The sequence below is a fragment of the Lagopus leucura genome, unplaced genomic scaffold, assembly GCF_019238085.1.
Source record: "Lagopus leucura isolate 7727_CA_CO unplaced genomic scaffold, USGS_WTPT01 Super-Scaffold_100002, whole genome shotgun sequence".
NCBI lineage: Eukaryota > Metazoa > Chordata > Aves > Galliformes > Phasianidae > Lagopus > Lagopus leucura.
Genome location: NW_024962263.1, coordinates 5239721 through 5264659, shown reverse-complemented (window position 1 = coordinate 5264659; position 24939 = coordinate 5239721). Strand labels below are relative to the sequence as shown.

Sequence of the window (24939 nt, the reverse complement as noted above, 5' to 3'; positions counted from 1 at the left end):
TGTGGACCTTGCAAATAGACTTTCCAGGAATAAATCACATCAGTGCCCGCGTGCATCTGTGGGTAATTGGTCAAAGGTTTTCATAAAATTCACAGCCTAACTAATTAATATGCATCTCTTGACTCAAATATAAACTGCATAGTTGGATTCATAGAGCAGATAATAAATATCTTGGAAGAAGAGTTGGATTTTTTTCTGTCTCATCTTTTTTTCCCCCCTCTACTCTGTCCTCTTTTGCCCCATGTATGTTTGTTGTAAGTAAACAAATTGCTCCTGATGGAATACTGGACTTCACCAATTTGTTTCTCTGAAGTGAAACAACCTCGAAGCCCCCAGATTTGGGATATCTGCTCAGGTAAAGTCAGTCGTTATTTTCTGTGTTATTCAAACTTTGTTATTAGCTTGTTTAACTGCCATTTATTAGCAGAGCTGGGGATATGCTGCAAGTTTGCTGATTCCTGTTCACACTGCCTGGATGGTGGAAAAACGTGGAAATGTACAACATCTTTCCAATAGGGCAGTAGAAAAGAGCAAACTGGTCAAACTACAGTTCTAGACAGCTTTAATCATTAACAGGGACAGCTTATCTGGAAAAATGCAGGTGATGCCCATGCTAATTCCCTAAATGGCTTTGCTGTGAATGGAGCAACACTTTTGCTGCGCTTGGCATGTGAAACAGTTCTATTTTCCGTGACATAACAGGCTATAATCTGTGAGAGACAGCTGTTGGACAGGTAGATAAACATACATTCCAGGTGTGTATAGCTAACGTAAGGTAGCCTGTACTGTGCCTATGTCTAGACCTGTGTCTCTTGTAAACCCTATGAATGATCCAGTATGCACGGAAATGTATGCCACTCCCAATGCTTTGTAAAGGACTTAACAAAATCCTGTAATTCTGATGAAATGATCTTTTTGGAGCAAATTGTGCAGGTTTTGTGGACAGGTGGGTTTGTGGATGTTGACTGCTTTTAAGTATTGTTCCTTACGCTGAAGATGAATGTATGAAAGTCAGACAGAAGTTGAGAGTGCTCTGTATGTTCTGCATAATGCCTTGGGCTCTGAATTCGGTTGGGTTCTTGTTATGTGATAGGTGGTTGTTACTTGCAGTGATCTGCTAAATTGAAAGCTACGTAAGAATTTTCACCGCTGTCTCATCCAAATCTTGTCTTTGCATACTCATAACTTAATGAATTGTTCTCAGTTCCTGATGACGTTTTCCTATTTGGTTTTGGTCCAGAAGTTAGCTTTCCTGGAAAGCTCATGAGAAAATCCTTTGCCTGGTTCTGATTTAAAGATAAACAAATAAAAAAAAAAAATAAAACTTGTACTTCTTCCATTTAAATTGTAGCAGGGAAAAGAGGTTGCTGTTACACAGGCAGTAATGGTAAAACTTGACGTTTTTATCCTGACTGCTTTTCTTTGAGTATTTAATCACTTCAGAGATAAAACATTGAACAAATATTAAACATAAATAAGCCCACTGTCCATCTGTGATTTATTCTTAGTTACTTTATGCTAATATTTTGCCTGTACCCTGGATGATACTTTGTGGTGAGGCTTGTCCTGCTCTGCTTTCAAACTGCTGTAAATTCTCGTGATGAAACATATACTGCACTGCTTCTACCTTTGGTGACAGAGGACTCCTTGGATGCTTAGTTTGGCTTCAAGGGATATGGTTATACCCACTATGTAAAGCAGCTTTTATTATTGATGAGAATTAGACTTTTTGGTGGTGGTTTGCAGCATTGGTTACAAGATCCTTGATCACACATGAGCTCTGTAACCTGAACGTTCTGTTACACTGGAAGAAGTAGTTGCCTGTCACCTCTCAGAAATAGGTCCTAAAATCCCAGCACTATAAATATCTATGACAGTAGATGTTTGATTTGCCTGCCCAAGTAAAGATAGAATTCACATAGCTGAAGGTTTGTACAGATGTGTGAAGGACTATAGACTTGACTAATAATGTAACATAGCTGATATCTCTGTGAAAGGTTTCACAGCTTTAGAGAAAGTCACTATTTTGTGCTATTAGATCTGTTTGTTAAATTTCCTTTTTTGGTCTTGAAAAGCAAAAATGTTAATTAAAATTAAGCAATTTTTTAATGATAAAATTGTAAGATCTGTTGTGTCCCAAAGCCTACTGAAGCCTTAACTGTGGTTAGACAGTACCCAGAGAAAGGTGTTTTTGCCCACAGTGAACTGGGAGCTGATATATGCTGCTGTTCAAGACAAGTAGGGAAATAGGCAGCTCGAGTGATTTAGCTGTTTAGTGTTTGTGTGTGTGTCACTTCTGACATGTAAATGTGAGTTCAGTTTGAGCCTATATGAGCTGTCTGATCCGCTCTGAGCTTTGTTAGGTGGGAATACAGGTATGGAAAGCACAACATACAGGTATATGAAACCCAACGTTAACTATAGAAGTTGAGACTGAAAACAAAAGCTGTGGTTCTCATCAGAGCAGGAGTTTAACTATGGCATTTATTTATTCCTTTAAGTTCTCTAGGTATGTGATTTTCTTTTTCTGGTGTACTGAAGAGATGACTTTACTGAAGAAGAATTTGGCCTGCAGTGTGCACTTCCAGCATCAGAATGATCAATATTATGAGGAAATCTGAGAGCTGTTAGTATAAATCTGTTTTGTGTGTCTAATGGCCTTTGCAATCACCCTTTAGAAAATGTGTTCACCTTGAGATTTCATCAAAAGTTTTCCTTGTCATTTCAGACTTATTTCTACTTTTAAACTCTATTAAGAAAAAAAGATATGTGACTTGACTCGGCAGAGAAGGTCACATAGCTTGGCTTTCCATCTGGTTAAGTAATTCAGTGAAAAATGAGCTAAGCAACAGAGCCATTTTTGTCATTTTTCTGAATACCTCACCAAAATGCTTGCTTGGAATGCTTTCACTTCACACTTTGTCACTGCTACCTTCCAACCCAGCGCTGAACACAGCCCTCTGTCTTTGCTGCATTTTGGCGTTTCAGGAAAAACGAGGAGCAGTTTCTGGGCTTGCATTCATAGGAACATTCAGAAAAAAAATTATTCCAAATGAGCAGCATGGACATTCTGAGATGTTAACGTGAACAAACTTCTCAAGTGTCCTAGTTAACCCACAGTGAGATCTGTTATGGATACTTGTATTTGGCAGTGGCTTTTGTTTGTTTAGCTAACTTGGAAAGTAAATTAAACAAAAGTGTTCTACAGTCATTTTAAAATTCTATTTATGGTTTAATTAATAACTTTTAAAAGCTTGTTCGAATTAATCTTCCTGAAGGTTCTGGCTAACAAACCCTGCTAAGTTTTGGTAAGGCAGTTAATGGGGTTTCAATGTCTAGTTTTCTGTTCTGCTCCTCTCCTTAGGCTGCTGGACAAAGATTGTCAGAACAGCACGTATGGTTGCCGTGCAGCTGGGGTAGTTTACAAATGGGATGTAGCACAAACTCACATTCCCAGAAAGCAAATACAGTTGACTGTGAGGCAGGAACAGATTGCTTGCTGTGCTGCAGCAATGGCCCTCTTTGGCAGAAGGTTTAAGCAGGCAGCAAAAAGTGGTAACGTCTTCAGTGTCTTCATTTACAGGATTTGGCAAGACTTGTGTCAGTAAGGCTGTGTGTCCGTGTAAACTAGCTTTCTTTTACAGCTGTGATGTGGGACTGTGCTTTTTCCTGGAAATCTGCAAAAAGCAGAGATGTTAAGTTAAATTGGTTAGCTGTAGAATTTTTTTTCAAGTTAATTACTGATATTGAAGATGTGTCTTCCTAAAAATGTTACTACCATGGAATAAGGTAGGATGTACACAGTATCTGTTGTTTCACACTGGCTTCTGGCTTGGGAACTCACTTCTTTGTGAAGTAGTCCCCTATTGTGGCATATGCAATTCCTTGCACATGGCAGGAGCTACTGAGCAGCTGAATTTGTGTTATGAATTCATGCCATTGGTTAATGCAGATTAGCTTTTCTACACAGAACAAGGATGTCCAACAGTTTGGCTTTCCTGGGTCACATTGAGTGAAGAGGAATTATCTTGAGTGAAGAAGAGTTGTTTTGGGCCCCGTATAAAAAATGTATGTAAGTAACAAAATTTATTTTTTAAAAAGTCATTACAAGTTTGAAAAACAAGAAGGCAACAAAACCATTAAACTAGTGGATATTAGACCTTATTTTTGTGAAATTAATCATAGAATGGCCTGGGTTGAAAAGGACCACAGTGCTCATCCAGTTCCAACCCCCTGCTATGTGCAGGTCACCAACCAGCAGCCCAGGCTGCCCAGAGCCACATCCAGCCTGGCCTTGAATGCCTCCAGGGATGGGGCATCCACAGCCTCCTTGGGCAACCTGTGCCAGTGCCTCACCACCCTCTGAGTGAAAAACCTCCTCCTAATATCCAACCTAAACCTCCCCTGTCTCAGTTTAAAAATATTCCCCTTGGTTCTGTTACTAGCCACCCGTGTGAACAGTCATTCCCCCTCCTGTTATACGTGCCCTTCAAATACTGAAAGGCCACAATGAGGTCTCCCTGGAGCCTATTTTTCTCCAAGTTAAGCAAGCCCAGTCTCCTCGTGCATCCAGATGCATCAGTCTGGTTCAGTGGAAGTGCTTGCAATTCTTAGCAAGTTCTCAAGTTGTTCCTCAGAGATTTTTAATGAAATTTTAATCTTCTGTGCTTCATTCTTGAAAATAGTTGCTCACAAATGGCAGAAACTGATGACATGAATAAGGCACGATTATGAAGTGAGAGATTTTTTCTGTCAAGGTAGGTCTTATAGAAAACTAAGTAAGAAACGTGACCAAATTTTTCTTTGCTGATTACAGTTGTATACATTCCCTTTGAAAATTCACAGGTCATTTACGTATGTTGACTGAAAAATGGAATATATTTCTGCCAAAATCTTGATACCAATTCTCAGATTCCTTTATCAAAATGGAAACCATTGCTGCCCAGGACTGTGTTTAGCCAAAGTATCAAAATTATTTGCTCAAGTTATATTATAACTTGAGCTTATCATAAATTAGGTTTCAGTTGAATGCTGTTGTGATTTGCAACAGCACAGATAAGTTAATTTTCACCTTCAAGACACGTTTAACTCATTTAAATGAGCAATCAAATCGCTCATAGAAACATAGTGCAAATTATTTTATAATTTTGGGGAGCTTTTTGACATGTTGGAAATTACAAAATTTGTCAGCACTACAGAAGAATTCTGGATATTTCTTCCACAGTTAGCTTGTTAAGTTGTTAAATTTGTAAAAAATAACACAAGCACAAGTGTAAGAAAGAAGAAAACTTCCATGTCTGCTTAATAACAAGAGAACTCGTCTTCACAAGCAGACGTGTAGAGAGGTTGGAATATTGACAACAGTCACAGCATTGTACTCACCAGGTGACACGAGTGCATGTAGCATTGCATAGCACGATTGCACAAGGCTTTCATGCAATCATGGAAAGTATTGATGAAAATCACGTCATAATGGTAAAAAATCACAATTCTTCTAGGGCTACACTGTCCAAAGCTGCATCTGGACCATGGGTGGGATATGCCTGCTGTGGACGTTCGGTGAGAGTCTTTTTTCGTTCACTGACATGCAGGCTTCCTTGGCCATCTCTCCACGTTCTCTAAGCAGCACAGAAGTCTGTTTCTCACGCTGTGGAAATCCCTGGCAGGCCATCCTGCAGAAACCGTGTGCAAGAGGGAATTCTGAATGCAGTTAGTGCTTGGATGAGGTGGCCTTTCTTCTCTGGAATTACAGTTAATTCCTGCATAGGTTGATTTGGATGAACATACAGAATCTTTTGAGTTCATGTAGTGCTGGCTAGGAACACTGACTACTTTCCAAAGCTAGTGTGCAATAATAGATACTAAATGCCTTTATATAGTTACTCATCACTTTATTCTCCTCCATCTTAGTCCAAATAATCTGGAATTTGTCCTGGTAATAACTTGGAAAGAACCAGAAAAAACTCTCCCTTAAACATTCCTGATGCGTCCCAAACTAAATGCTCCTTTTTGAGTAACCAAACAGCTCACATTCTTTGGCATGGGTTCTGCTCCCGTCCTCAGAAAAAACAGTCTTGAAAATGAATTCAAGCAGTTCAGAACAGAGTTAGAAACAGCTTTTATTTTTTGTGTAGGAAGTACTGCTAGTTATTGGTTTCTGCTTTCTTCTGAGGTTGCCTCATTTTCTGCCTGGTGCTCTTTTCTCAAGGCTAATGTAAGTATTGCTTATAGGCTTGCAGTCGTTCTGTACTGTCTTTTGCTTATGAAATGTTTAATCCTCACAATATAAATCTTCTTAATTTTTTTCCTCCTTGTACACTGTTATTTGTCTCTGCCCTTCAAAAGCTGACAACTTTCCGCTTGACTTTTTATGCTGCATTTCATTCTTGCAAATATTCTGGAATATTGGAACATCGAAGCTTGTATCTCTTTGTTTATATCAATTAACATTTTCATCTATGTTTGAAGAAGTCCGACAAAACTTTTGGGATGTTTTGAAATGCAAATTTGTAGATTATTTTAAAAATTAATGAGCTGATGATGCTGATTTATAGCTTTTGAGGAGAGGGGTGAAATGTTGCATGTGCAGTATGTTCAAATGGCAGTACATTTCCAGACGTGTTCAGTGTGTAACATGGTGAGACTGGGAGAGGAAAACAGAAATAAAGAAGTTGCTTTTAATAATAACACTGAACCTGGGAAGAGAAGTCATCTTTCTTTACTGCAGAGGTGCTTTGGGCCATCGTGCTAGATCGTTCTTCCAGTGCTTTGGGGAGTAAGAGTAATGTGCTGTGATCTCCTCAGAGCAGAAGGATGCTGAAATTGAGGACTAATAAAACACGGGGAAGTTTCACATCAGCCTGGCTGATCGTCCCTTGCGGCATGACGCTGGTGGAGGTTCCGAATGCGAGCATGCCGATGTGTGCCTGGTGCTCTCACTAGATGGAGCTCCTCGCCTTTCTTACCTCATCCCGGGATGCCAGAGGCAGCGCTCTGCTCCTCGCTTGCGTCCCTTGCCGCTGAAGTCCGCTTAGGCCCGTCCTTCTGCCAGAAGGGTGACCCTGTGGTCGTCTCACCTTCCACCCCGACATCACGTTATGTTACTGCTCCAGTTTGATTGGGTGGATAACAGACGTGCTCCACTTGGAAAGGAAGCAGGCTTTTTTGCTTTGTTTTGTTTTTGTATCATAGGATTGAGGCTCTGAGCAGCTCCTAAGCCTGGCTGGTCGTCTGCTGACACCGTGCTATCCTGTGCTGTTCTGGAACAAGTGACAAGTGTGCTTCTGTACCCATTTGTGCACTTTCTGTGTTTCCTGGGACAAGAGAAGTCCAGTAAACTGGTCAGATGGAAAACTTGTCTTTCTTGTTTAGAGTTAGCTGAACTGTCTTACTCTGTAGTTGCTCAGCTACTAAGGAATGAGGGTGGGAGGCAATATGGAGCTCTTCTTGCAGGGGAAGCCCACAGTTGCACCATACTGGAAAAAGCTGGAGATTCACTGCCTCACATCTGAATGTTTAAAATACAGAGCAACAGTGTAAGTAAAGTTTCAGTGCTTTCTTTCCTCACAGTTCCAGTACTTGCTTTTGCATCAGCATTCTTCCATGTCAAAGGAAAATGCAGTAAAAATCAGAAAAAATTTTCCATTAGCAAAGCAAAACAAAAACCTACGTTTGAATCTTTTATTCTTTTGAATTATTTCCTAGCTGTTACTAAATTTTGCTTTTTTATTGTATATAAATTCAATTAATTAGTAGATTCTGAATATCCACAGAGATGAGCTCAATGAAGATTTAAAACCAAATTTAAAGTAGCACAAATAATAACTCTGCGTGTTATTTATTGAATAAAACATTAGATTTTAACAGGGTCAAAATGGGGCATGTTAGAATTGGAACTTCTTTTATTTTGCCATTGAAAATGTGGTTCCTAAAAACTGGAACTCTTACTTAGTTGTTTTGACATTTGAATGCATTTATTTTAGTCCTTAGATGACTCAGATTCCCACCAGCCTGCTGTGTGTTAATTTGCAAACACTATAAAGAGCAGGCATTAAAAAAGTCATAGACTGTGCAGCGTGCCCTTCAGCACTGATTACATGCTCATTAGCTCCTGGTCCCTCGTTTGGTTTGCATCCTAGTTCCTTGTCCTCAAAAGATGTGTGTGTGTACTACTTCACTTTGAGTTGCTGCCTAGGGATTAATGGAGCTCTGATTGTCTTCCTGGCTTCCCTCCGCTCCTGAGATCCCACTAGTATATGAGGGCACACAGAGTGAATTAAAGCATATGTTGAAAGGAGAAGGAGCTGGGTTGGTTCAATGCATAAACCGACTGAGAGTGCGTATGTGATGATAGGCTTGGCACAGCAGAAGAGAAGTGGAAGCCTTAAGGGGTCCCCTCATCCAGAATACTGATGTCTGTGGATCTGCTACTGCCTCTCTGTGTCCAGCCCATTGCTAAGTGCACTGAGCAGTGACTTACTGCAATTCGTTGGCCATTTTCCTTTGCCTTGGCCCTCGGACAGCTGTTACTTCAAGCTCAACTCAGATAACCTGATAGCATAATAACCAGAGAAAGTGTTCTGAGAAAGTAGTGAATTGTTTGTTTGCTACTACTATTTTGGGGTTAGGATTAATGCTTGTCCAATATACTGTTATCAGTATAGCAAGGGCCAGGCCTTTCATAACCTTCGTGCTTTTTATAACTTGCCTATGATTTCTATTCAGTGTACTTTTAAAAGATGAAAGCAGGAGTACTTGTAACCTTTTCAACTACAGAATTACACTTCTCTTTAACACGTCTGCAGAGCATGCATATTCATGTTACCTTTTTCACTTTTCACATGAAGAGGCTTTGCTTGCTTACTTGAATTCCATCTGCAGAGTCACCTCTGTACAGAGGTTTGTTCTGCATGTATTTTTCCTTTGTTTGACTTTCTTGGGGGTGAAGAGAATATTGGAATAAATTGGATACTCTGTTTTTCTAAGGGGAGTCTTTTCTAAGATTATGGGCTACTCTTGGGCTATTTTAGGATGAAAATGAAACCTTGTTTTTGTGCCAGTTGATTTGATAGAAGCTGTCAAACATGATGTCAGGCCATGGGAATTATTTGAAGATGCTTCTAAAAATGGCATACAGAGTTCTCTCTGGAAATTATTTCTTGTTTTAACAAAATATGCTTTTCACCTCTCCAGTCTCAGTGAAGTAGGAATGGTAGGGTTCTTTAAAATAAATCTGTATTATCACTAATATAAGAAAAAATAATCCAATACCCTATTTCAGAGCATCATAATTAATTTGTTCTAGTGTCAGTCTGCTTTCTTTCATGCTGCTTTTTCATTTTCTAACAGAGGCTGAGGAAGAAGGAAATCATAACAGGACACAGTGAACGTAGCTCATTTTGATGGAAAAATGTAATAATTGTGAAGTAGCACTGAATTTCCTCTGGGAAAACAAGGTTTTCTTCTTTGGCATTGCTGTTCTTCATAAAATTGTATCTGCTGTGACCTTGTGGTTAATGACCTCAATAGAGTCATATCATACATGCACTTAAATCACTATTGGATTTTACATATTTTCCTTTTGCTTGTTATCCCTTGATAATTTTGTTATTACTGATGGGAAACATAAATTTCATTTACATTTAGATAAGGAAATTGTGTTATTGCCAGTAAGCTGGATGCAGTTCTAAACCTTTTGTACAAGTGCTGTGAAACTGAGATCAGTGAATTGAAATGTCCTGTTCATATTTAAAAAAAAACAACAAAAAGCACAAACCAACCAACCAAACAAGTCCCACAGCCTTTGAACTTAAAGTAACTGCAATACAAAAATATCCTCTAAAATCCCTGCAATAAGAATCCCTTAAATAAACGTGTGAGAGTTCGGGCTGAACTGAATATTTCATACTCTCCCTAATGGAAGGATAGGCAAGTAGCTTCTAAATAACTTTTCGTGTATCTAACATGCTTAATAGAATTAAGATGAAGGCTGATGTAATGCTTCTGAATCAAATTGTTTCAGCAGAATTTCTCTTTGTGCATAACGTATCATTAAACCATAGCTGTGGATCTCAGGGACTCTGGAAGTGGAAGAGGGTAGATTTAGACTGGATATTAGCAAGAAATTCTTCACTGTGAGGGTGTGAGACACTGAACAGGCTGCCCAGTAAAGCTGTGGATGCTCCCTCCCTGGAAGCACTGAAGGCCAGGCTGGACGGGGCTTTGAACAAGCTGGTCTAGAAGGAGATATCCCTGCCTATAGCACGGGGTTGGATCTGGATGGTCTTACAGTTCCTTTTCAACCTGGGCCATTCTATGATTTTGGGTATGAAAATCAGTCTTCTTACAGGGGACATCTTTGCCAAAATGCTTCATTCTTGAAACTTCTGCACAAGCTTTCTAAAAACCAGAAGGTTGTTACAGAAGTCAAATGTTATTCTTCATACAATTTTGGAATGTATTTTTGTTGGTTTGTTTTGTTTTTTAAATGCAGGGTTTCAGGTCCTGTTCTTTTTCAATTCTAACTATGGAAATGGACATAAGAAACTTCTATCTATTATGAAAGTGGCAGGAACAAAATTTAAAAATGTATATAAATTTGGTATTAATTGTATTATTTCCCTAAAGAGAAAAACCTCTGATGTAAATAAAGGATTGCCTCTCTTGCTGAGGACAGATGTCATACAGAAGCTGTAATCACGTGTTGGAGCAGCAGTGGTGAAGCCTGTGGGACAGTTTGCCACCAAGTGAGGTGATTGCGCCCCTTCTCCTTTTCCATAAATACTGGCTTCTGCTTTGTGCAGGCATCTGGCCTTGCATGGCTGTGTGATAGAGAAACTATGGGCCTGTGTCTTGATTTCAGCTGGGACAAATGGTTTTCCTCAGAGCATCTGGTATACCATGTTTAGTTCTAGGAGAAAAACAATGTTGATATTCTATCTTTTTTTTTTTCTTTTCCATTCCTCCCCCCCCCTCCCCGATCCCACTGGGGAGGAGGGGAGTGGGTGAAGGACTGCGTGGTGCTGAGCCACCACCAGGTTAAACCACAACAGCCTGATACGACAGGTGATTTGTTGTCAGCTGGAGAATTCCCTGATCTCACTGCCCCACTGACAGTGGCTCTGGCAGCAGGTGAGAACAAAGGATGCAGTCATTTGGTCACTGAGATAGAAGACCCACCAGAGAGAGACCTACCAAGGGCCACATAGCCCATGTGAGAGGCTTGGTATATTTTAGGTGTCTGTGTCTGAGTGACCAGTAACACCATACTTCAGGAGCTGTGGAGTGGATATGCGCTGTATGTGTACAGAAGACTAAATCATGCCTATCATTACCAGTCTTGAAGTTAAGCTACTGAGATTGCCTTCTCTTTGTGTCCAGAGTGTGTGGCAAACCACAGGTACACAAGGCATGTGTCTGTCAGTAGTAGATGCCCCAGTTGCTGTGGGCAAAATGTACGAATATTAAGCCCTCCTTCACAGATTGCACACAACTCTGTATGGCAACCCTTTTTGGTGGGGGAATGGGTTAAGATCTTTTTTTTTGGCTGGCAGATAGGGAACTTAAAGGCACAGTCTCCCTGGATGCAAAAGCATCTAAAAATCAGAAGAATCTGCAGTCCGGTAGCTCTGTGGGCTGTCATGGTGTGCTTCATAGCTTATTTCATCAGACACATTTGTTGGACCAGCTGAGGAAGTGGGAAAACTTGACAAGTAAGAAGTCTTAAGCTGATTTTACCTTTTTTAACTTGGAACAGGATATCTCTTCAAGAAGTAAGCAGAATCCCAGTGGAAAAATAACTCCTTGGAGATGCAAGCAGCACTACCTGTTAGTTGCAGACTTTCAATATTGATGACCGAATGAGATAATTAGCTTACTTTCAAGACTGAAGGCTCTCTTGACATAAATAATTGTATATCAATGAGTTTTATTAATAATGGTTGGCTGAAAGCCCCATTAACCCCTTAAAATGAGAAAGTAATACAGAAATAGTCTCGTGATCAACAATGAGCAATTTTAACTGTGAAATTTAAATTACTGTGTTCACACAGGTGTATCACGCAGTACCTAGAATCTGCTTTCCTTGTGCTGTGTAGGCCTGGTAGGTGGAGCTGATAGGTAGAAATTTGCTAGGAAGCTCTATAGCCATTTGCAAGCTTGTTTGGCCTGCAGCAGTGAACGCTAGAGGGCTCTTTTGGACCGATGCAAAATAGTACAGTGTAATGTTTGTGATTTAAGACAAGTCTGAACTTAACCTGAATTAAAAAATGAAAAATATTATTTTCATTAGAACATAACACTGCTTTCCTTTCCAAGAAAAAGTGAAGTCTCTGCCTTTGAAAGAAGAGAAATGCAGCTTTGTTGTTATATGTTGTTATATGGCAAGTATTTGAGCTTCTGAGAGGTCAGAGATTTCTATGACGTGGTTTAATTGGTTTAAATTTTTATACATTTTTTTCTGATCAACATTCAATTTTTTTTTTAATGCTCCCTTTCTGAGTGACTAATTTGAGGATAATGAGCTGCTGTGTGTATTTCTTCCTGTTTGCCTGCCCTCTTCATAATTTCTTTCCTTACCTGGTAGTTAATTTAGAGTAGCCTGTGTCCTGTGAAGCCCAAGTCTGCATTGCGTTATACTGAACACGATGAAGAAGTGAATGTATGATGTCACTGCACTTGTTTGGAGGTGCTTTCCAATTGCTTTTCACAAAAGAGTCAAATGTCATACAGTTCTTGGAAGTGAAGAATGATTTTTAGCTGGTGTGAATTTCCAGTGCAGCCTGGAGAGCTTCTGTCATCTTACAGTGGCTGAAACACAGACCCAGTGTGTTTATTCCAATGTTAACTGATATCGTTTTGTGAGGCAGAAAAAGAAGCTGAAAAACCTGCTCCATGTTGATGGGAAACAACATAAAATAGCACTGCTCTATAAAGCTGTATGGGAACAGTACTGTTTTTGTCTCCGTTTATACAGCCTTTGTTATCAGATATATTTTCTTTCGTACATCCTCTTGATTTTCCCTTGTGAAGTAGTTCTTGTGCCTAATGTATTCTGGTACTTTTCAATGACACTGTGGTGGTGTAGAAAATAATTGATAATTGAGAGAGGGAGAAACAATACAAATTGAATTTATTATTATGGAGTGCAATTTACATCACTCTAGGCAGCAAATTGTCAGAAGGAAGCTTGAAATTATACATCAAAATTAATACAACCGTGCTTTGAAATTGAAAGCTTTTACATACAGACAAACGTTCACACTTGTTTCAAGAAGTGTTTATGGAGAACAACGCGTAGGTTGCGTGTTCAGAAAAATGAAGGGCATTTTTTCTCTATGGCAAGTCAATCATCCAGGAAGCAAACAAGACTTGAAAGACAGGTTGTGAGATAATTGTTTTGTGGGACTGATGTCCTAGAAACCAATGGAGATTTTTTTGTGTTAAACAGTATTGGGAGCTGCAGAGTAATTTTACAAGGGACGTTCTTTGGCTGTCAATTACCCATTCCCAATCCTGCTGTACAATTTGTAGCCACAGGTAAAAATGACTGGTTTTTAGCTCTTGGCGTGGTTGTGCTTAGCAAATGTTCAACCTCCAAGTGGATGTTTTGGAAGTAAATAAAGGTAGTGGTGTAGCAAGCATGCAATTAGAAGATGGATTTGAACTGTTTCAAAATCTCAATTTGTCCTTTCTTTTAGATTCCTTGAACTTGATGACTCAAAATATCCATTCTCTGAGAGGGGGCTGTGAATTTACAAGCAGGAGGGATAACGAAGGAGCAGGAAATCTGCTGCAGACCCAAATTATCTGCTAAACCTTCTTCCCCACATATAACTCTGTTACTCCTTGCTGGCACCCACTCGTTAGGGAGATTTGGCAGTCCTTCCAGACTTCTTCTAAGTATTGATGCTTCCTCCTCACCACCCACTGTAACCCACCTCCTAGCACTTCCTTCTTGGCTTTCTCCCTGCTCTGCTCCCATTACCAAGTTGCATGTTTCTGGTCCAGATATGAGAATAACATTAGTTAATTTCTTCTAATCCTCAGGGCAGTAGCACTCAGTTTTGCTGGTCTTGCTGAGAAGTACTGAAGTGATTCCACAGAGGATAGCACAGCTGTTCTTCCTTAAACATTGCTGATGTCGTATCAGTCAGTTACCAGAATCAAAGTGCTTTCATTTTCTTTCAGGATGAGTGCATGGTCTGCCTTGAGTGCGTTTTTGTAGTTCAGTTTGCTGCACACAAAACAAATAAGAGCTACAGATGCAGGACTTTATTAAAATGATGTCTTCTGGGCACTATGTGGCCCAAACCACTGAGATATGGACAACTGTGATATTTCTGCCTTTCATTGCTGATAAAGCATGATGTATGTATATGGTGATTTACAGTAGAAAATGACAGGCTGGAATCTGTTTCAACTGCTGCTTCTAGCTATCACAGAACCAAGGTAGCATAGACTGCAGCACAGCTCATAAAGCTTGCAAAATGGATTTGGCTAATGAAAATGCCAGCCAGGTATCAAATACTTTGGCAAAGAGAAGGTTGCTGTGATATAATTGGCAGTTCACCCCATGACTGCAGTCTAGGATTTAGGGAGAGCCTGTGTTGGCACTAAGCTTGGAAGAACAGTGAGAAGTACACAATAGATATAAAAATGATTTTAGTTTTCTGTGTCCTGGTTTGTTATGTTTGGCTGGGCTTTGTTTGAATTCAAAATGGAATACAAAATGAAGTGATTTGGTAAGACTCGAGCTCACTTGCTACTCGGGTCCTGCTACTGTGAGTTAATATCTATGCTTCTTACTTGAAATAGTGAATTTTAATATTGTTAGCTTTTGCAATGCTGGGTCTCAGAGCAGGATTCAAATAATGCTGAGAACATCAGGAGGAAGCTAAACTGTGTCAAGTAGCCAGGAAAGAACAAGGCTTTTTGAGCTGTTAGAAGTTGAAGGCTTCTGTTTAGAATAGTCAAGTATTTCTAAAATGTGAACTTGTCTGAGGATGCAATACAAAGAGCTGTAATTTGTTATCATTTAAATTGATCCAGCACTCTCTGAAGGAGGGATTTTTATTCCATGTTTCATAAATTTTAAAACAAAAACTGTTTCTAGGCAAGGAGCATCAGGCAGCATTTCTGCTAAAAACATTTTCAGAAGATGCATCACTTTGGCTTTTTGTAAGTAATAAAAATATTATGCCACACTTAATCAGCAGCTATTAACCAAGAACTGAGAGCACCTTCAGAGCTTGTTCATTCTGATTAAAGAAATCCAACCGATGGTTTCACAAACGTAGGGAATCCTCTTTCACATAAATTCCATTTGCTTTAACACGTCCTTTCATTTAGAACACATCCCATTGATGCTGCCCTTCAAAGACATAACTTCTTATCTAGAGGCGAAGGTAGCGTGTTCCTGGATTACAGAGAGGGGAATAAAGAAAAGGGAGGACAGTGCTGTGCAGGCAGGGTGTTAGCATTAGACACTGACTTTTGTCAGTAAGAACTGGTGGTAATGATCCAAAATCAATTACTGTTACTTTTTTTTTAATGCCAGTAGGGGTGGAAATGCTGGAGATGGCTGTGGTTTGGGTTAAATTTATCAAACTCTTTTCTCTCTAAGCCATATCAACAGCAGTCATTAGTCCTAATCCCCTTTCATAGAAATGCAGTGTATTGATAACCTAGGAAAGTGGGTGCTGCATGCTACATTTGCAGCTAGGTACTTTTATGTGGCATATGTATACATAAATAGGATTATCTCTTATCTAATCACTGTTACCTAAGGGTGATGGCTCCAGATTTTCTGCTCTGTGGTTCAGCTTGAACAGGGAAATTTTATGTGGGCTGGGGTGAAAAAGAAATTTTACTCCAGAGTAAAGCATACAAGCATGCTTTCAAAATGCAGTACATCCATGGTTGTGTCCCTATTTTTCCTCTTCTGCATTTTATTTCTTTTCCAAGACACAGCCTGTCCATAGATCCCCAGTTAATGCTGGATCCTGTAGACTTACTCTCAAGTATCCAAAACATCCATACTTTGTTGGATTGTGGGTTTCTTCCACAGAGCAAATTTTGTTTTTGTCTCTGTGAGAACAGTTTAAAAATACAAATGCAAAAAACGTTTTGACTGCTGTTGACATCTCTGTCATAACATAGAAGCTAAAGCCATGTTGTATCTCTCATTGACATCACTCTGATGTCTTGCAGTTACAGGGAACAAAAACCACCACAAGCCCCTTTTTTGAGGAATTGTGCAGTGCATCCTGAAACTACAGCTGTTCTGCTACTCTGAGGCTTTAATGGAAGCAGAAGATAGACTTGAGGACCAAAGTCTGAGGCAGCAGCACTAATATTTTTAGATCACTTTCTAACAGCTGTAATAAAATGCAATGCAATTCTGGGCAATTTTCTCTCTCTTGAGTTAATTGTGTGAGTAAGCTTCCAAAAGCAGATGTGGCCCAATGAAAAATAATTATACCAGGACATTTTTGAAAGATGGATCTTCTGATAACTTTGTCATTCTGATGTGTTTCCTGAAAAGAAACACCAAACAGCATCCCAATGTCTTACAGAAATTGCTAGATTTTCAGCTTCTGAGGAAAACTGTGTGTGCAGTCACCCTATCTTCATCCTGTCCCTTTGGTTGCATGTCTTCCCTGTGGGATTCTGGGACTCACTGCTCAAACTCCAGCAGCTCTTGCAAGGCTGAGAGAAGCGCAGCTAATGGCTAATCCATTCTGTGTGGCTGCTGCTGGTCACCTGTTGGTACACATTGCAGTGTGCTGGCAAGAGCTGGATGGAAGAGGGAGGACAAGGGCTGAGCAGCTGTGTTATGCCATGGGGATTAAATGTAGTCCACAATTCCATAGGCAACCAGACTTCATTCAATCTGCTGTTCCCAGGATGACTTGGAGAGTGGTAGGTATGCTTCCTAGATGTATTTGTATTCTTAAGATACTATCAAAACTTTCAGTGAGTGGCTGGGTAGTGGAGGGCTTTGTTTTGTTCCAAAGATACATTTTAATCTCCATTGAAAATGGAATTATTGAAGGCCTGCTGTGGATAGAAAGCCTGTAATTTGTCGGGTAGCTGCGCTGGTAGGCATATCTAATCTGCCTAATCAACTGACATTGCCATTGAATAGATGGAATGCTGAAAGTATGCCTCAGCCCACTGGTGATGTAAAAGTGCTTACAGCTAAATAGATTTTTTGTTTCTTGAGATTTATAGCTCACATATGTTTGCTTCAAAACAAACCAAGTTCAACTGAATAATAATACTGTAACTTAGTTAGAGGTTTCTACTGCCAGTACAAATCATGAAGGCAAAGCTAGATTCCTTTTTATGTGCATTTGTACTATTGAAATATAAGTGTTGCTTTCTTTGTTCATATTTCTTCGCAGTAGTTAAAGAGAAGAAGCACAGGCAGTAGTTTTACTGAAAGGGAACTTCAAAATCGAGACTGGTATGGAGTTGCATCAAAAGGGAGTTTCAAAATCAAGCCTGGAATGTGCCTGTGAATAGCCACAGTTTCAGAGCAAATGGCAAGCATCATCATTGGTCTGTGTGTGCAACTCTTGTCCTTTTGAATTTTAAAAAGCTACTTTTTCTTACTTTCACTAAGGTAATTAAGAATACTTGGCTGCATGTTGTAATACAGAGGAAGAGATATAAATAAAAGGAAGGCAGAAAAGGGATCAAGCTACAATCAATATGGCAAAAATTGCAAATTGCATTTTGGTGCATTATGTGGTACTCAGGATCTCTAAGGCTTTTCTTTCGTTTTTTTTACAAGTGAGTAGTTAGGAGCACCAGCAACTTCCTCCCCTAGCTGTGCATCTCTGAATTCACTTAAAGTTCCTCCTGAACCAGTTTGGTGGAAGCTGAAGATGTAATGTTGCCCTATGAGGAGCGACTGAAAGAACTGGAGCTATTTGGTCTGGGGAAGAGGAGACTGAGAGAAGACCTTATTGCTCTCTTCAAACACCTGAAAGTTCTTACAGCCAGAGCTGGGTTGGTCTTTTCTCACTGGTGACAGGTGACAGGACGAGGGGAAATGGCCTCAAGTTATGCCAGAGGAAGTTTATGTTGGATATCAGGAAAAACTTCTTTACAGCAAGGGTTGTTAAGCACTGCAGTAGGCTGCCCAGGGAGGTGGTTGAGTCACCATCCCTGGATGTGCTTAAAAACTGTTTGGATGTGGTGCTCAGGAACCTGATTTAGCAGAGGGTTGTTAGAGTGAGGGTAGGATGGTTATGTTGTGGTTGGACTCAATGATCTTTAAGGTCTTTTTCAACCCAACCAATTCTATGATTCTACGTGCTGAAGCCCTGTGACAGCCGGTCCTAATTGTGCATCTTTTTAAGGCACGATGCCTCCTTTACATAGAAGTGCTTTTCTTCAGTCTCCTGATGCCAGACACTATTCAGTTATCACAAAGACTTTTATTTTTCCCTCCTTCTGTAGTATTTGCTGGTTTTTATTGTGGTAACTTTGCCTAGACAGTCTCATATTTTCTCAACTAAACCCCTTTTGTGTTAAGGTAAATATTAAATATAAACACTTCAAAATATTCAGTATCTGTCTTATTCTTGAGAAGCCATTGAATAAATGTTAAGAGGTGGTTTTCAGGTGGTCTTAGCTTGATAGTTGAACACTTTGTTCAGCAGCTTTATGGATGAGATAGAGTGCAGGAGCAGAGGAAAGCCTAGTTCCAAGTTTCCTTGCAGCTTCAGCTTCCCAGACAGTGTTAGGTGCATGAGTGATTTTGCCTTAGCAGAAGTTGAAAAGCTCATTAGCAGCCATCAGTTTTGTTTTGAGCATATATTAAAGCAAATAATGCAATTGTATGATCACATTACATGGCATATGTAATTAACTAAATCTGCAGGTTGACAACATGCTGTGTGATCCTGTCAACATTCAGGCTAGACACTGCAATCAGCTGTTGCTAGCTTCAGTATAGTTTTATCCAGTGTGGGGCAGTTTTCCTGTAAGGATGTCTACAACTGTAGACAGAAAAGAGCTGTGAGGAGCACAGGTGGACTGATCCTGCATTTTCTTGCAGGTGTCAGTATGGTGGGAAGAGGCTGAAAAAAAGAAAAAAAAGAACTGATCCAATTGGGGCTGGATGGGAAAAAGATAAATTGTTCTCATTTGGAAGGAAGGTGCTTTGGAACCAGTAATGCTTCTCAAGCATGAAAAGTTTTCCTAGAAAAATTGACAACTACAGCAAGTCAGTGCTCCAGATGTGAGGATGCAGGGAGCAGAGTTCCCTCTGTGCTTGTTGGGCATTAGTTGCCAGGTGGTATTGGGAATCTGCTACTTGAATGAAGGTAGGCCTGATAATGGCAGTGTTCGTGTCAATTAAACAGTTCAACCAGAGTTTTAAAGGTAGAAATGTGTACCCAAAGGCTGGGGCAATTTGATCCATTGCTGATTGTGTTAGAAGAATCTGGGTCTTTGAATCTCAGGAAAGGTGCTTTGTGTGCCTGCAAGGGGGCTGAGTCAGGCTGCTGGTAACTCCTGTGCACAGCTGTGCCAACCCTCCAGCATGGAGATGGACAGACAGAGTTTTCTAGGGCCTGGTCTCCGCAAACTTCTGCATCTATGTTTCGTGTAGCTGGCCTCCGTAGAGACAGTTTTCCAGCATGGTCTTTGGAACATAGCTTGATTTGTGGTGTTGCAACACTCTGCTTTATTTCTAACTTCTAAACAGCCCTAAAAGAGAGCTAATCCCTACAAGAACAATTTCTTCATATCATTTTCCAGGACAATTAGTTACCAAAGCTCTAATTACAGAGGCCAGGGAAAGTTCCTCCCAGTAACACGTGTCAATAAAATGGCTTCTTTGTTAAGAGAAGGCTCGCGTTGTGGAGGAAGGATGCAAAGCAAAATGCAAACTGTGCCAGAAACACCTCCGCAGTGAAGTGCTGACAGTATCTGTGTCACCATGAAGCAATCCGAGCACCCACCTGATTACTAAAACAGGTTCTTCACATGTCTGTCTGAAACAAGTGAGGTTTTTTGAGGGAGAGAGGGCAGGTGGGGAAGGGATTTGTGGCTAAACTGAGAAAAGTGTAAAAAGGAAAAAAATCTCTCAGTAATTGTGCTTGATCTCAGAGGCTTTCAGCTTCATAATGAAGTCGGGTGAATGATGTTTGAGATCAACTAATGTTGCAGCGTTTCTTGTGGTGCTTAGGTCCAGAAAAGCATTCTGGCTCAGTTTCTAAAATCTGTCTGAAAATCTGTTTTTACAGTGACAAAACGAGAATTTTCCAAAATTCTGGAAATAGCACAAGGGAAGGTGTGGTCTGAGATGTTAGTGTTTCGTGGGCATTAGGTGTTACCATCAGCAACCTCGTGAGGGAAGGCCTTCAGGAGAGAGTGCCCACTCCTGCAGTCCTCCAGTTGGGAGGATTGCTGCTGCTTTCTGCTTCTCTGTAACTCATTATTGCTCCTTTGTTTTCTGCCAATGTCAGGCTTGCTCATGCTTTCCTGCCTTTTTATGTGGCCCCTTTTGTTTATCTAAAGAACCTTGTTATTGGCCTTGTTATTCATAAGGTAAATATCTTCTCTTCCTTCTGCTTCTTCACTTCCTCCGTGACTTCTGTCTGTGGTCAGCCAACAGTGATGACTAGTCAGCTGTCAGTCAAGAATTTCAGTTATTTATTTTCTTGATGAGGAGGAAAGGAAGCTAAAGAAGACATGTCAAGTATCCTGAATCATTTCACTGTATACAGAAGTAGCTTATGTCTTCTTCCAGTCACACCTTTCCTCCCTTGCTTTTCTCTTCTTGTTTTACAGCTCTTCCTTGTTGCTTCTGATTGCACCTCAGACTGTGACCACAATTCCCTGTGTTGCCTCACAGGGATCCAGTTTGGAGTGGGATACAGAAATCTATGTGGAAAAATGTAATTATACCAGGTTACTTAGTTAATTTAACTCAGTCTCATGAAATATAGCCTATTAGCTTTCTTTTTTCATTTTACTAGTAGGTTAGGAACAGTCAAATAGGTGTTACCTAAAGAAGTTACCTTCTGATGAACCTATGCACATGTTAAAGATGTGTAAAAATGTGAGGTCATGCATATTACATTTCCAGTAAAACAGGAACACAGATGTACATGCTAACAGAAAAACTGTTGGTTTATCACATTTCACACAGAAAGCCTTTAAGACAGACAATATCAAAGGCATTGATGTGTGCTATGTATCTCTATAGATACAAACAATCATAAACCACTGCCATATTCACAGGGGGATATTTGGACTTTTGCTGAGTGAGTGAAATAATTATTCTGAAGAAAAGGTGAAAAGATTTAGATTTCTAGAGTGGACTTATGCAGGTTTCAGGCAGGTAACACAAGGCTGATCAGCCAGGATGCTTTAGGAATTACCTGCCAAAGTCTTTGTGTGTCTGAGATCATAAGACAGACACCACATATGCTGAAGGGTGAAAGGGAAGAAAGTGGGAAATCAGAAGGAAGAATGAAGAAATCAGGAAGTTATTCAGAAATCAGAAGTACAGTGGCTTTCTGTGGCCTCACTGCTCCTCTGCAGGCATTCAGTATTCATTTTATATTAGCATTTAGCATTCAAGCATTTAGAGTGTCTATGGCATTTATCTGTTCTACTGATCTTTCTTAGTGAGGCCAGATTGATTGAAATAGGCCATGCATGCACTTTGTACTGTTTGAATGATCATTTGTATTATCATCCAAACAAATAAAAGCTATTTCATCAGATCACTGATGCTCACAAAAAAGCTTTTTTTTGTCATGACTGACTTCATTCTGTTTGTTCACTTCTGATTTCCCCATTGAACACTTATGTTACTTTGCTTTCTACTTGAAGCTGCTAGCCTGGAAATGCAGCACGTTTTACAGTCTGTAACACAACATACAAGAAACCTGGGGATTAGTGATGAAATTTTATGGGGAATTAAAAATGATTATCATTAAAAATGAACATTAGGTGCATGTTGAGATTTGATTACTTTTCCAAGGTTGGAGTATGCTTCTAGCAATGCATAGAATAAGTAGTGTTTTCTACTGCAGATATTTGTTTGTTAAGTAAGTAGAAAGCCTGTAACAGAGGTTCTGAAATTGGCTTTCCTTGTTCAGAACTAGGTAGTCAAATGAAAACTTTTCCTCTTTGCTTCTCACTGTAATGAAGCACTGAGGTAACCAAAAGCCAGAAGGTTTATAGCAGGGGGACTCGAGACCTGTGACTGTAGAGTACAGTGACTTGTGCCATGTTTCTGTAAAACCCTCGGAGGTCTGAAACTGAGTGAAGTGTTGTGCTTATCCTCGTGTCTTAAGGAAGCAGATCATGTGGGTTATGCTATTCTTCTGCCAGAATGCTTGACAACTTTTCAAGTCATTGATGTGAATGGGCAGGCAGTGCTCTGCTGGTGTTCCTTTTGGGGTAGCATCCAGTCAGAAAAGCAGCGTCATATACAGGACGCACTAATCAGCACATGTCATAACTTACATTGCCTTGGATCCAGAGGCATATCCTAAGAAATACCTGAAAGCTGACATTATTGTTTTCTTGTCAAAGTTGAGTAGTACTTAAGCCATACAAATCAGAGAAGCTATGTTTCATTCGTAAATTTGCTGTTCTCCAATTTTTCCACATACAAGCTTGGAGCCTAAAATCCACCTTATTAATAGATCCTCTTACCTGAGAAAAAAACTGGTTTCTCATTGATTTCTCATTGATTTTTTTTTTTTTTTCATCAACATACCTGGAAATAACTAATTTAACAATCAAATCCTCCAGTATTTTAACTTAAAATAGAATTTGCAGTTGCAAAGATAAATTTGTTGGGCAGTTAATGGTACAGAGACAGCAAGGAATTCATTGGTCATCAGTCTGGGAATACTGTATTAGGAGGGAATCTTAAGCCTTGACACAACACCAGTAACAAACTTTGGGAGGTCTGGATCAGTACAGAGAGATGGATGGGCCTCTTGGCCCAGCTAGTATCCAAGACTTGATGGTGCCTGTGTGTTGAATGTTCTGATTTACACTAAATGACAAAAAAAAGATTTCTTGGGCACTTCTGGCAGGCTAAAATGATTTCACTGTTTCCTGGAAAGATGGTCAGTGAGCTGAAGCTGATTCTTGGAGTATTTCCTTCACCGTCGCTATCTCCATTCATTCTGTACTCTGTTTTGTGGACTGGAAATTAACTTCAGCAAAGCATCCATCCAATTTCCTGTAAAACATTAACTTCATTTATTCTTCCTACATGTTTTCTAGTTCCCTCCTCTCTCTCCTAATCCTACTGACACCAGAAGAAATGACACAAAAGATCAGTTGTCAGCTTTCTGTAAAATATTTCATCAAAATGGTGAGTCACTGGAAAAAGATTTGTCACAGTGAACATACACTCAAATATCCACTCAGGTCACCAAAACAAAAATGTTATCAATGAGAACAAAGGAAGTTGTTATGTTACTTTTCAAACAGTCTTGAATCATGTTTCCTGTCATCTGGCTTAGGGGGAGAGAAATAAATCTTCCTAAAAAAAACCACGGCAAAACTGCTAAAAACTCCAAACCCTTAAATCAATAAGATAAAAACTGTGGTGAAAATTAAATTATCCCCCGCTGTCCAAATTCTGTTCTCATGGACACAGTTTGAATTCTGCGTATCACACCACATATTGATACTTCTTTAATCTAAAGACAAGAATCTGTCATTACTAATACTTTCTGTGTCATATTCTAACGAGCATAACAAGCATATTACAAAAGGATGTCAGATGGAGTCTTGGTTCTTCCTGAATTGTGCTGGGTCATTGCTCTGAGGTTTGCTCAGCAGGAAGCAGCATATTTGTTCTAGTTCTTGTCAGCCCACTGAGATACTCTGGCCATTTTTGTAGCTAAAGCTACAAACCAGAAACTGGTGAGACAGTTGTGATCACCAGCAAGGATGTTGGAGATTCTGTGTGACTGGTGCCTGCCATTGCCTTTGCGTTGTGCAAGTCTACTGGGAATTGCTGTTTGTCAGAATTTAGGTTATGCTGCTCAAAAAGCTGAGACACTAGACTATAACCTGTAAGGTTATTTTAAGAGCTGGTCTTAGGAAAGAGAAAAAAAAAAAAAAAGCAAAATATATTACACTGAAATAGCTTTTGGCTCCTTTTTTTCATGCAATGTTAGGAATATTCTAAAAATCTTTTCCTATTCCCTTTTTTCTCTTTTTCCTCCAATATAGCAAATGTATCATGTATAAACCAAAAGCAAGGAGGGAAGGAGAGTGTTATGATCTTTCTCTTTTCATGCTGTTAATTTCATTGCAAGGGAATCAACTGGTTTCCTTTTGACCTCTGTTTCTCCTTAAATTTCACGTTCCTTGTACCTCCTTGGTACACTTGAAGACCCTGGAAGTTTCTTACTGTCTGCCTCCTGCAGAGGGACTGGCAGCTCACCTAGCTGACTTGGGTCATACAGGAAGTGAGAGAAATGTCAGAGAATGGCTTGGCTTGGAAAAGGCTTAGAGATTACCTAGTTCCAACACCCCTGGCAGGAGGGGGTGTCAGGACTTCTTCCGCACAAGTAGGCCAGTTTTTTCTAGTCTTGTACAAACTCTCTTTTCTTTCTTCTGTAAGGCAGCATCCCTGCACCTATGACCGCTTCATAACTTGGGAAATTGCCTTTTCTCTAGATCTGCAAATTGCAGGTATGTAGCAAGTTGTCCTAAGGATAATTAAAGGAGCAAAGTTAGTTAGTTACTAGTTGACAGAGTTCACTGAGCATACTTTCATCACTTTAAATTCGTATAACCTGGTTGCAAAAAGGTAAAACTAAAGGAAATCTAGACAGACTCAAAGTTTATACTTGAAAGCTTTGTTTATAGCTTACCTTGCGAAGTGATTCTCTGTGGGAACAAACGTATTGACAATTTTTGCTCCTGACTAGTTTC

General features: G+C 39.8%; 1 protein-coding gene across 3 annotated transcripts in view; it reads left to right on the top strand.

Moving 5' to 3' along the window:
• The window catches only part of RNF144B (ring finger protein 144B), an 86393-nt gene that overhangs the window by 3429 nt on the left and 58025 nt on the right, over positions 1–24939 (top strand). The window lies entirely within an intron of this gene.